Source organism: Monodelphis domestica, chromosome 3 (genome assembly GCF_027887165.1).
Source record: "Monodelphis domestica isolate mMonDom1 chromosome 3, mMonDom1.pri, whole genome shotgun sequence".
In the NCBI taxonomy this organism is placed as follows: domain Eukaryota; kingdom Metazoa; phylum Chordata; class Mammalia; order Didelphimorphia; family Didelphidae; genus Monodelphis; species Monodelphis domestica.
The window spans coordinates 204,451,125-204,464,722 of NC_077229.1; positions in this window are offsets into that span (position 1 = coordinate 204,451,125).

The window sequence follows — 13,598 nt, forward strand, 5'->3', positions numbered from 1 at the left end:
TACAGAATTATACCTGAGATTTCCATGTCATGTGACCAGCAACCTGGATTGATTGCTTTTCTCTAAACCACTTCAACTCTAACTCTTCCCCAAAGAAGGGATTATATACCAGAGAGAATTTCCACCTAAATCCACAAGAGAAAGAAGTGAACCCCCAAAAGTAAAATACTAATTGGCATCCAAGAACCTTAATTCTTAGTTCATTTAGGGATCTTTTAACAAGGCATCCTTTGTTGCAGACTATTGGAACATTCCACTGTCCTCTTCCCAATCTGATCTGTCCTGCCATGTGAAAATGAAGCAGAAGAGAAATTAAGCAGGCTGCCTTTTAATGGGCCAAGTTCTAGGTTAGGAACCTTGCAAAACCTCAGAAGACTGCCTAGAACCCCACCAATTCCTTTACTTAGAGAACTTAGAACTCTCCATGCAAAATTTCAAAATTCAATTAGCAGATTTTTTAAATAGAGAATTTCTTTTAAAGCATGAAAGAGATGAACAGATTATAAAGCAAAAAGTATAATATAAAAAGAAACAAAAGGCAACAATTTTTTAAATGAAATCATTCTATACTAGCACAAGTGTGATTTTGAAAACAGGATGGACAGAGATAATTTTAGGGACTTAAGGGCTCCCAAAAGATCACACACTTTAAAAAAAATGAAATTCCTAAATACTAAAATGTAAGCAATATTCAAGAAAATTGCCCAGGACTTTGGAAAACCGACAAACATCAATGTAGAGAATGCACAAGAATACCATTAGAAAGACAAAAGCCAACAAAAACACATTTCAAACTCCAAGGTATGTAATTGTGAAACAACAATTTGAGTGGAAAAATTTGTGAGCAGCCAGGAAGCATGCATATTCCTTCAAATATTAAGCAATGTATGGCACAAGATTCTTTCTTAAATGGTGTGAAATTGCAGGAAGGAGTAGAATAGTGTAACATAAATGTAATGGTACTCTAGCTGCAACCCAAAACAACATGTCCAGAAAACATAGCCTAATCATTCATCAAAAAAGGAGAGATGTGTGTGGTACACTTTGGCCAGACCCTGCAGCAACCACTTCTAAGATTCCACAGGGATATACAGCTAAGTACCCAGAGGGCAATGAGTGCAGTAAGAATTTAACTAGAAGCGATCAGGAAAATGAAGTGGCAAAATAGAGAAGTACAAATCAATCCTCTGACACTTGCAACTATGTGACCCTGGGAATGTCAACTTCCCTCAGCCTCAGTTTTTTCATCTGTAAACTCATAATAATAGTAATACTATCCTCATTGAGCTTTTATTCTCCCACAACCTGACCTGGGTTTTATTTTTAGCGATCTATGAAGGTAATGAGATACAATTAAAAACAACAACAACAAAAAACAACCTTACCTTCTGTTTCAGAAGCAATGTGAATTGGCAGAAGAAGCAGTAAAGGCTAGGCAATTGGGGTTGTGACTCACCCAGGATCACACAGCTAGAAAATTTCTGAGACCAGATTTGAACCTAGGAACTCCCGTCCTGTCCTGACTCTCAATCCACTGAGCCACTTAGCTGCTCCCATAAGATATAATTTTTAAAACTAGGTTTTTGAGTCAAGGAACCTCAGGTCCCCTCCTGGCATTGACACTAATTAGCTATGGGACCACAGGCAAATCAGTCAGTTAGGTCAATTAGCATTTATTAAATGCCTTCTACATGTCTGATACTGTGCTAAGAGCCACAGATAAAATGAAAGGCCAAAAAAAAATGTCCTTGTCAAAAAGCTCTTGTTCTAATGGAAGAGATAAAATGCAAACAACAATTTATGAACAAGCTATAAGCAGAAAATAATAGTGGGAAAGCAAAAAGGGCACAGAATGGCATTTCTGAGGAAAGGATTCCAGAGGCCAAGTAGGCCAACCCATACCTGGATGAAAATTCTTTCACACCTCCCAATATATCCAAGACATCATCTAATTTCTGCCTAAAGACCTCTGAGGAGAAAGAGCCAATCACCTTTGAGCCCATCTCACTTTTGAATAGCTCTAATGGTTAGAAAGTTTTTCTTGCTGTCAAACCTAAAATTTCCTTTTTGTAACTTCAATTTATTACTCCTAATCCTGCTCTCTTGAAAGGCCAAGCTGAACAATTCTAATTTCTGTTCAACAGATTGTTGCCTATTTTCAGTCTTGCCTAACTCTGGGGTTTTGTTGGCAAAGACATTGTAGTGGTTTGCTATTTCCTTCTCCAGATCATTTTATAGAATTAAGTGGCTTACCCAGGATTACACAGCTAATAAGTATCCAATAATGGATTCAAATTCAGAATGATGAGTTTTCCAACTTCAGGCCTGGCACTCTTTTATCCACTGTGCCAGTTAACAAACATGACATCCCTTTAAAATTTTGAAGATAGCTATTCTGCTTCTCTTCCCCTTGGATGTCCCAACAATCTTCCTGAAATTTTCTTTTAATACTTGATCATATGTCTGCTTTTGACTCTTTATGTGAGAAAATATATAAATGCTAGAAAAAGAAAACAATCATCAGGAGATTCCAACAGGAATGGTTTAAAATGGAGAAGACTAAGAACTAACTTGTTCTCTGAATTTGATCTCTGGAAAATTGTTTGGGAAATTATAGAGTTTCAACTGGTTTATTTTCTTATGCCTGGCCATCATGAAATTGATTTTTCTTTCAGCCTAGTTTCTGCAACTCTGGAACCAAGATACACAAACTGAGGGGACTATCAATAAGGAATGGGATGGTGATATGAAAGACAAAGTAGAATCTGTATTGTTGGGATTTTTACTATTTGGGCATGGGTTTGTTAGGGATTACATGCTAGCATTGCCACCCCCTCTTTTCTTCTTGGCCTTTGTGGTGTGGATAACAACTGTAATTCTGGGTATCATTATTAATAGGGCATGGGGCATCACAGAAACCACCAAAGCAGCCTATTGGGAGGTGTTGAGATCCTGAGAGGGAGGGAAATAAGTGAGGGTCTGTTTTTTTAAATAGAGTTAATGTTAGGGAATATCAGAATGACTTTCTCTTTGGGATATGTATGTAAAATTTTAGTATTAGGATAGGGTTAAGATCTTAAGCCTTGGGTATTGGGGGAGAATTCTTCACTGTAAAATAAATAGAACAAAAGTTAAAGAGATAGAGGCATGAAGGAAGAGAGAATTTTCATGCATGCAAGACAGAAAGCTGGGGACATCATCTGTCAATCAAGGTGAACATTCCATTTGGAATATTCCCAGGAAAAAACAGTTGGATCCTGGCCAGCAGATGAACTGGGTCATCCATCAGAAGCCTTGGCTTCTGACCAAGGGAGAGACTGGTGTCTTCTGACCTAGGCTGAGGCTTTGTTGTGGTTGATGTTGGTGACTGACCATTATATACTGGTCTGATTAGAAGACAGAAGAAAATCAATTGTCCTTCAAACAGCTGTGACAGGACTGATATTTCCCAAAATCCTCCTAATCCTCATTATAGACTAGGGATAACCCCATCCCTCTTACCTCATCTTCCATCCTTGTCCTGTTGTTCCCAATAAACCCCCTTAGTCAAGAAAGGAAGAGAAAAGAGAATTTTCCTCATAAATCTCATAGTCCACTCAGGGAAGGAGGAGGGAGGGCAAAGCTAAAGGCTTCAGAAGAGGGTGGTAAAGGGTGGTATTGAGGGAGGAAGAGGGTAGGAAAAGTATTAATTAGCCATCTAGATAATTGATAGACACCCTCAAGTATTCCCCTAGTATATCTCTCTATTACAACTAGGCACCTTGAGGTTTCCCCTAGTAGTAGTATCTCCCTATTACAACTAGGCACCCTGAGGTTTCCCCTACTACTCTCTAGTCAGTCAGAGTATCTCATTTATTACAATTAGAAATATCTCCACAGTATCCTTTTTATTACAACTGATGCACCAGCATCTATTTATTACAATACTAATTATCTCAGAACGATCTTATTGGAACTTAATCTTAAGCATCATGAAGATCTTTAGTGCTCAGTGATTGGTGGAAAAATGAATTTTTGCAAAGGAATTTGACCCTAAGAAGAAACTAGTATCAGTCATGGCTAACTAGGACAAAGAGGATGGGGGAAGAAAAAGATGAGGATGAATGGGACTGAAAGCCTAGAAAAATTTTCTAGTTGTGAAAATACATGAAAGGCCAGGTATGTAGCCAGGCAGGGGAAGGACATCAGACCCTGCTCTCAATTTACTTTTAGTTTTAGTTTTTTAAATAAAAATCCTTACCTTCCATCTTAGAATCAATTGGTTCCAAGACAGAAGAGCAGTAAGGGCTAGGCAATGGTGGTTAAATGACTTGCCCAGAGTCACACAGCTAAGAAATGTCTGAAAAAAGATTTAAACATACGATCCCATCTCATGACCTATCGATCCACTGAGCCATCTAGCTGTCCCTCTGTTTATTTTCATTCCCAAGTCATTTCCCCTTCTCTCATTTTTCATTGGGAACTAACTGAGAAATTAGATAACTCTAAACCCAAAAATTCTTTGATGTTTGCATCTAAATTTGCATTGAGTTTAGCATGTAAAATTAAATATTATGTTATGTGAAACTTATGAAGCAAAGTCAGACAAATTCTTGCATAAGATGCTGTTCGTAATGACAAGAAGACAAGTCAATAATGACATATATATATATATATACACACACACACACACACACACACACACACACACACACACACACACATGCAGAAGCAAACCAGCATATTCTTGTGACATTACACAGATAAAGAATATTGAAAAATCTGATAGAGTTACATATGGTTGAGGATTACCTGAGTGCAAATTGTGGAAGGTCATAGGGATGGGAAAAGGGGAGGTGGGGAGGTGCTGTGACAAGGTGATGGGATCTAAGGTAGCTGCTAGCAAAAACTGAAGGGACTGATCATGGGCTCAAAACTGAGTAGAAAAGAAAATGAAGACAAAATGGGATTCACAGACAGGAAGAACTATGAAAGGGTGGAATAATGGAGGTTTTGTTCACAAGAGCAAGACAAGTAGAAAGATTGAAACTTGTAGACAGAAAGTAAAATTTCAGAGTTCAGAGCCTTAAAGGTATGAGTTTTAGTTATTGTAAACCTCAAAATTTCTCAGACTTATGAATGTTAGGGGTTTCCCCCATTGGGGAATCTTCTACTTAAAAAAATTCCCTAGCAGATGGTGAGAACTCTACTTGAGTGTGGGGGCTCCTAGCTATGGGAGTGTCCCTGCTCCACCCTACTTAAGACTGCTTTAGGACAGAAACTGCTTGCTAAACAATGAAAGTACTTTGATCCATGCTTATGGAAGGGACAGGAAGTTCTTTGAGTCATGACTGTTTTAGAATTGATACAATGGGATACTAAGTACCTATAAAGGTGGGGCAACTTGTAAACTACTTAAACCTAAAAGGGTGATAACTTATTCAGAGGTTTTTTCTTAATGAAATTTGTCGACACAGCAGCATTTTTTCCTGACTTACTAAAGAGATTAAAACTACTCAGCTGTGAATTCAAAATGGGCAGTCCTTTAGAAACATCTACAGTGATTGGTAGATGTAAGGACTTAGGGGAGGTGACAGAGGAGATTTTGCCCTTAAAAATAAGAGCTCAGAGAAGAGCATGAAGGATCTGAATCTCAATTTCTGACTCTCATTCTGAAGGATAGCTCCTTGAGGAGCTCCTCTGAGGGGCTTTGTCCCTCTGGGGTAGGAGCTCTGGAGGCTCTTGAGAGAGGCCCTTTAAAACAATCTCTGGCTGGAAGACTCTTTGAGGAAGGATGCTGGCCTAGTGTCACTAGTATCCTTGTTTAGTCAGACCTTGTGGTGAGTGTTAAAAAAAACTGATTTCTCTTTTAAGACTCAGGTCTAGGCCATATTGGCTTGAGGCCCTTCATACTTATTCCTTTCTTACTCTCTCTCTCTCTTTCTTTGATTACTCATTGTATTGTTAATTAAAATCTCTATAATACCCAATTGACTTGGGTATTTGAATAATTGGGAATGTTTCCCTGGCGACCACCTGATATATGATTTTAAACCCAAGACACTGTAGTGAAACATATTACTGCAGTCAAATTTACTCACCCTCTCTTATATCTATCACAATTTATATCTTCCACTATTTTAATCACTACAGTTTAACACCTCAACCATTTTAAATCTCACAGTTTATGGCGACCTTACAAAGTTGGTGAGAAACCCTCAAAAGACTTCTGTGAAATCTCTTTCCTTTATCTCTTTGCCTTATTACTTGTCTATCAATCAGTTTTGTTTTCTGTTTTAACTTGACTTCAATTTACAGCTGCAAGAACAGGTGAGTAAAAAACCTTTTTGATTCTCCTTAAATTAAGCTGTTTTAGATCTTAGCAACAGGGCCCTAAGGTCCTGGCTAGCAATTGCCTAAATTAGGATTAGAAAAACCTAGGAAAACTTTTTGGCCTTGCCCTGCTTCCCACGTTTTTACTTTGGAAATATGGAGTCACAGACAGTTCAGACACAGACAGTTCAGAACTTAGTTAACAACTGAAGTTTCAGTAAATACTTTGTTCTTTTCTTAGAACTAGCATTGGTCTGCAGCTTACTTAGCAGCTGGCTCATCAGCCCCATGACCAATCTTATAAATACAGAATTCCTTGTGTCTCTGAAAGGGCTCATCACATGGAACTTATGGCAAAATCTAATCAACATACTACTTTTCCTTGAGTTTTTGATTGTTGTAATTTTAATATTGTATTTCCTTGAAAAACTCAATTCTCAGTCAAACCAACTAATTGCTCCCTCTCATATTCAACAAATGGAAAAACTAAATACTAGACAGGACCTTATAGAGGAAGGTCAGGGAGAGATTGTAACTTTTATAAGAAGCATTAACAGAGAGTTAAGAACAATATCAGAATCTCTGTCCCACCCTGCTATGGACAATAACCCTCTTAACGAACCCACCCCTCCCCCTGCCCCCTTGGCCTCAGAAAACTCTAACTCTAATCAATCAACTCTGAATTCACACCCTACTGGTGCTTCTGATCTTAATCCCTCTACTTTACACCTTACTGATTCTTCCAATCCAAACACCTCTGTATCCTTTCACACTTCTTCCTTGGCTCCTCCTTCTCATCCTACACAATCTACTTTAAGTTCACATTCCAACCTAAATTCACATCCTACCTCTGAATTTTCTGGCACAATGGGACAACAACAAATCCTTCCTTTTAATGTGCCCAACTCTTCTATTTCTCAGACTTACCCAATTGAATATGGAGCAAGAAGCCTAGATACAGGTGTACCAAATAATTTGGATAGCTTATTTCCTTTAAGGGAAGTACCCACTTTTAATAAAAATGGAAACTTAATATCTGTAAGGCATCATACACCTTTTACCCCTGAGGATTTAAAAAAATTGAAGGAAGATATGCCATCATTTTAAATCTCACATTATGTATGACAGTGAGAGATAAGGTCTAATTGTACCAGTGTGGAGCTAAAATGGTGTGGATAGATAAATTATCTGAGATGAGACATTTGAGCAAAAGTAAGATAGAGAAATTCTCATTAGTAATATGAAGTCCCCAAAGATGATGCCAAAGGACAGGGGGGAAATGAATCCATCCCCACTAGTTACCACCTCCCTCCCTTCTGGTCCTAAACTCCTTAAAAGAGTCACCTACAATTTCTTTCTCCACTTCCTTTGCTCATATGCTCTTCTTAACTCTCTATAGTCTGACTTTTGACATCATTCAACTGAATGCTCTTTCCAAAGCAGCTACCAATGATGTCTTAATTGCCAAGTCTAATGACCTTTTCCTCAATACCCATTCTTCTTCATTTCTCTATTGTCTTTGATACAGTTTGTTATGGGGGGCCATGTGTACCCCTGGGGTTTCCCTCTTTCTTCTGGGCGCCAAAATGCTATGGGCAGGAAGGATACCCCTGGGGTTTGGGAAGGATACCTTTTGCAAGAATGCAAGACTCCAGAACTTAGCTTAAAAACAAAAAAGAGATTTATTAATTTAGAAAGTAATGTTGAGAGTGGCCAGGAGGATAGCAAGGTGGAACAGCAAGATGGGGAGCAGTTCCTTGGGAAGACAGCATGAAAGGAAAGGCTGTTCCCCCATGGGGACAGCATGGATGGAAAGGCTGTCCCCCCAGACACATCAGTTCTGGGGTTTATATATTCTTTAGATGCTATGTCCTGGTGTGGATGTGACCTAGAGTATTAGTCCCTCAGGCATTTGGTGGGGTGAGATGGTCATCTGACTGGGGCCTGCCTGGAGACATAAAGATTCATTTCTTTGTCCATCTTAAATCTAGAGGACAAAAGAGGATAAACATCTCAGGACTCTAGGTGGGGTCATTGGGTGTTTCTAGGTTAAGAGTCACAAGAATGCAAAGGCAAGGGAGTTTCCCTGGTAATAGTTCCCCCTGGGTTTCTTGGGGGTACAGTGCCCATGTCAAGTTGATTACCCTCTTTCTCTTGATGCTCTATTCTCTCTAGATGTTTTCTTTCTTTCTTTCTTTCCTTCTTTCTTTCTTTCCTTCTTTCTTTCTTTCCTTCTTTCTTCCTTCCTTCCTTCCTTCCTTCCTTTCTTTCTTTCTTTCTTTCTTTCTTTCTTTCTTTCTTTCTTTCTTTCTTTCTTTCTTTCTTTCTTTCTTTCTTTCTTTCTTTCTTTCTTTCTTTCTTTCTTTCTTTCTTTCTTTCTTTCTTTCTTTCTTTCTTTCTTTCTTTCTTTCTTTCTTTCTTTCTTTCTTTCTTTCTTTCTTTCTTTCTTTCTTCCTCCCTCCTTCTCTCTCTCTCTCTCTCTTAAACCTTTACTATGTCTTAGAATTAATATTAAGTATTGGTTCCAAGGCAGAAGAGTGGTAAGGGTTAAGCAAATAAGGTTGTGAATTGCCTACAGTCATACAGTTAGGAAGTATCTGAGGCCACATTTGAACCCAGAACCTTCTGTCTCCAGGCTTGGCTTTCTACCACAGAGGCACCTGGCTAGCCTCTCTCTAGGTTTTCATGACATTATATTCTCCTCACTCTCTTCCTACCTGTTTGACAGCTCCTCTGGATCTTCATTTACATAATATCCTCTAAGGCTCTGTCATAGTGTTAAGGTCTGGGATTTCACCCATCACCAAGGAAGAACCGTGGACAATGCAAACAGGCAGAGAAAGGCCATTTATTGAACTGATACGTGCATCAGTGGGAACCCTTGCCATCAGAGTTCCAAGCTGCTTCTGAGAGGCTGGGCCTTAAGTACTCTCCAGCATATATGCCCCCCCCCCCCTTCCAGCCCCTTATCTGCTACATATGATTCTTGGAATATTGCCAGCATGTTTGGCTCCCCTCAGCCCTTATCGGTTACATACCATTCTTGGGACCTTGACAATTTTATATTATTGAGGTCTTCCTGGCCTTTATCTGGTACCTACTGCAGCTGCATGTTTATTGGGGTCTTCCTAACTTCCAAGGCTAGCCAGCTTGTTAAGGCTTTCCTGTATTTTCAAGGCTGGTCATTTTGGCCTCCCTCATTCCCAACTTCTTTTTCTTTTAGGGGGCAGAGGGAAGGCCTGCCCACTGGGGCAGCTCATGGCTCTTGGTAGTGGCTAGGGGATGGTATTGTTGTCGAAGAGCCAAACCCTGGATGGCATCCAGCCGGTCTTTCATGAACTGAACAAGGTGGTTAAAAACGCAGGGGCCAAATGTCAAGAGTAGGGTTAAGATTATGAGGGGTCCTATAAGGGACGTGACTAGGGAGAAGAATTGAAAAGGTGGGCGCACCAGGGGCCGGCAGTTTCCCTCTCCTTCCGTCAGAGCTTCTAGACCTTCTCGTAGCTTGCCCAGGGAGTCCCTAATAATCCCTGAGTGGTTAACATAGAAGCAGCACTCCTCACCCAAGGCTGCACAGAGGCCCCCTCCTTAGGGAAGAGGAGGTCCTGCTTGGCATAGTAGGTCACTTGGGGTACTATTGTGAGGCAGTGAGGGAGCTGGGGGAGACACAGGGCTGTAGGCCAGAAGTGGGGCACAGCCAGTGCGCTCCTGTGGGGGGGATAAGGTATTTCCCAGTTGAGGGATACTCTGTGACAAGGGAGGGGGAAACCAAGAGGCGGGGGAGAAAGTGAAGTAAGTGGGTCATGTATTCCTTTTGCTAGCTGTCTCCCCACTGCTTCTGGTGAGTCCTGCTATATAGCAGGCCCAGCCATCCATAGGGGAACCACACAGCCTCCCAGAGGGCCAGAATCTCAGGCCCCACCTGGTTCAGTGCCCCCTGCCATCCCCTCCCCTCCCCTCTCCAAATATCTAAGGGAAAAATGGCGAAGGTCCAGATCTTCTGTAGTTTCTTCAGTGCTGAGCATGGGTGTAGAGCTGTCCCTACCTATGTGTAGGAGAGAGAGGGAGGAGTATAAGAGGGGGAGGGAAGGCTGCAGACAGTGTCTTTAGGGGCGCGTCCTCAGTGAATTCCAGAGTCCCATGTCGGTGGAGAACTGCCTGGAGATCCGAAGGGTGTCCAGCCACTGCTTCCCTCGATTGGCAGATGGGTCACAAGGGGAGGTCAGCTTCTAAGATAGAAGGGTACTGGGGCAAATAGCAGATAGGAACAGGACATTAATACAATAGCAATGAACATTAAACATTTGCATTTGGGTATCTTAACCAACAGACTTCATCCTCAGAAATCATCTTCTGACAGGAACAGATCCCTTCCTGAGTTGTTTGCAGAGCTGGTAGGTGATGTTTCTGTTAAAGAATATCCCATTGCAAAGTACACATTAACTATAACATCTATAAACACTGGAGTAACAATATCTTACAGATGTATTTCCTTACCCCAGAAGCTGGGGAAACCAAGAAGGCTGTGTGCTATATTCCCAAGCTCAAGAACCAAACCTCAACTGTGGTAAATTAAGGCTACAAATACAAGCCATCTAGGAATAAACTCCACTTATTTCTCAAAGCATGTTCCTAACAATTTGAGAATTCCCAATTATTAGGGTTGTTTGAGGAAATGGAAACTTTAATATCACAATTTGCATTATGTGCTGATCATGGGAATTTTGTCACGAAGGAAGAAGGCCCTGAAAGGGAAATATCTCCAAGTCACAAAAGACATACCAAGCAAGGCTGTCACTTGCCACTGTTGTTCCACTCGAGGATGGTCAGGAAAATTCAGTCCAAAGTGAGCCTTGGGCTGCCTTCTCTCTAACCATCCTAGGACTTTTTCTCTCCTTAGAGCACTTGCCACTGGGTCCCAGAAGCCTTCTTTTTCCTTAAAAGACAAGTTTTCCCCCATTTCAGCTGAGAGAAATTTTGCTTATCAGCAATCCAGGAACAAATCTCCATACCCCCAAACAAGCCTTTAATATCCCTACAAGGCTGATCACTCCATTATTTTCATGTATTTACACATCAGGTGTAGTCACATGAGTGCTGAATTAAGTAGTTCCCTATAAATCAGGGCTGTATCACCTCCTGGACCTAGGCCATCTGAAAGACTAAGACAAGGTCATGCAGGAATCACTTCAGGGTAACTGTCCAGAGAAATGAAAGAATCATGTGTGAGTTTCCCACATACATCACTTTATATATTATCCCTAAGTTAAAGAGCCAATTGTGAGAGCAGAACATTCATCTGTTCCCTTTCACCCTCTCTCTCCCTTTCTGTTCCTTCAAAACCCTCTGCTTAAAAGCAGAACACACCGTCCATCCTTCCTTTACAAACCCACATACTAAAGCTTTATGGACTCTAAATCAAAGTCCCCTTCTACCAAATCCAAACCCAACATACCTCCCCACTTTCTCTAACATGCTTTTACCATCATAAGTCAAACAACCAGCCCCCTGGTAGCACTTCAACTGCTAATCGGTAACCCAAAAGAATTCTGATTTAAAAGATGACATCATTGAACAGTCTTTAGCATAGAGCTCAACCATAAATTTCAGTTCATAGCACAAATTGGTAGACTGAGGTAACAAAATATATGCTAGAGTCAGGTTTACAATAAGGTTTTGTTTACATCCAAATAATACTTAAACACATTTTAGCAGCCATTCACATAATAATCATAAATTTCTGAGCAAGCATTTTCACATATATGCCATTTTTAATACCCTACCCATTCTTTGGCCATTACCACAAGTATATTTATACAGATCAAAATGTAATCAAAATATCAGCCAACAATCCCAGAACTCATATGAGGTAACTTTATCAATTAAATATTACTGAACTCATTTTATCATTCTGGACCTGGAATGTTTGTAGTGAGATTCCACAGCTGCAAACAAGCTTTTTTTGCTCAGCCAGGGCTGGCAATATTTGCTTGCTTGAGCACCTTAAAACCTCCATTCCTACAATTAAAACATACTCATCTTTAAGTTCTATCACACAGCGGTTGTTAACTCTTCGAAGCCCCTATGTCAGTTCATAATGTTATAAGCACTTCTTTCTCCTTCCTGGGTTTAAGGAAGGGGTTAATAGCTTCTGAGCAATTTTATCCCAAGGTTGCTAGCCTTGACTTAGATTTTATTACTTAGCAACCCTGGCCCATCCGTCTTTAACCAGTGACTAGCTTACTGCAATTTAAAATTTTGAATTTATCAAACCTCTTTCATAATAATTTACTCTCAGTGAACTTTTAGTTTGAACTCCACAACTTCCAAATAACTTTGACTAAGTTCTTTAGCAATGTTTCAGTGTGTAACCAAACTGAAGTACAAAGCATTTAGATCCTCCATTTTAGTTTTCTTTTAGCTCAAAATATTGCTACATACTTGATTAAATTCCAATTTATAATTTGTTGTATCATAATATCAACTAATATCTCTATTCATTACTCTCATTGAAATGGAGCACTTCATAAAATGAATCCAGACACCCCAAAATCCAATTATTAACTTATCTAGCTAGGTTATAAGATATGAAGTTATTTCCTTTCACATGTACTTAATCACCTTTCCCTAGTTAGCTACATGTTACCTGGCGTTCCAGCCTGACCTCTCGGATATATCTGGAGCTAGACTGTATTTAATCCTCATGAAAAGCCCTCTCGATTACAGGGCTGGTTGAATTTATCTTGTTAAGGGCATACAGGTTGTATGTCATATACTCTTAACCTATTTAGGTGGAAAACTTAATCCTCTTCATAATATAATGCATACATATTTAGCATTCACTCAGCATTACTAATTTCCAGCATTTGGCATCTGAATACATATATGTTCATTTCTAGATTACAAATTCCTTCCTTTGTATTTTGCACATTTAAAAACAATTCATATAACCTTGATCATTTAAAAATTTCCCCTTTTGTAAAATATCAATTTTTAGCACTTATCTCATTAATCCCATGCACAGATTAACTATTAAAAAAAAAACTCTTTGTGTGTAATATAATTTCTTGCTGCTATTTCTGACATCACATACATTAAAATAAATGTGATTTGAAGGATTCCCAAATTCAAATTCTAGAATAAGTTCTTTTCAACAACACAAGTTTTTCTGAATGACTTTTACATCTATAAAGTAGTCAGTACAATTTCTGCCATACAGAATAGACTTTCCTCTCTGCATCAGACTTGCTATCAATTACATTTACACAATTCTCAAATTCACTGAA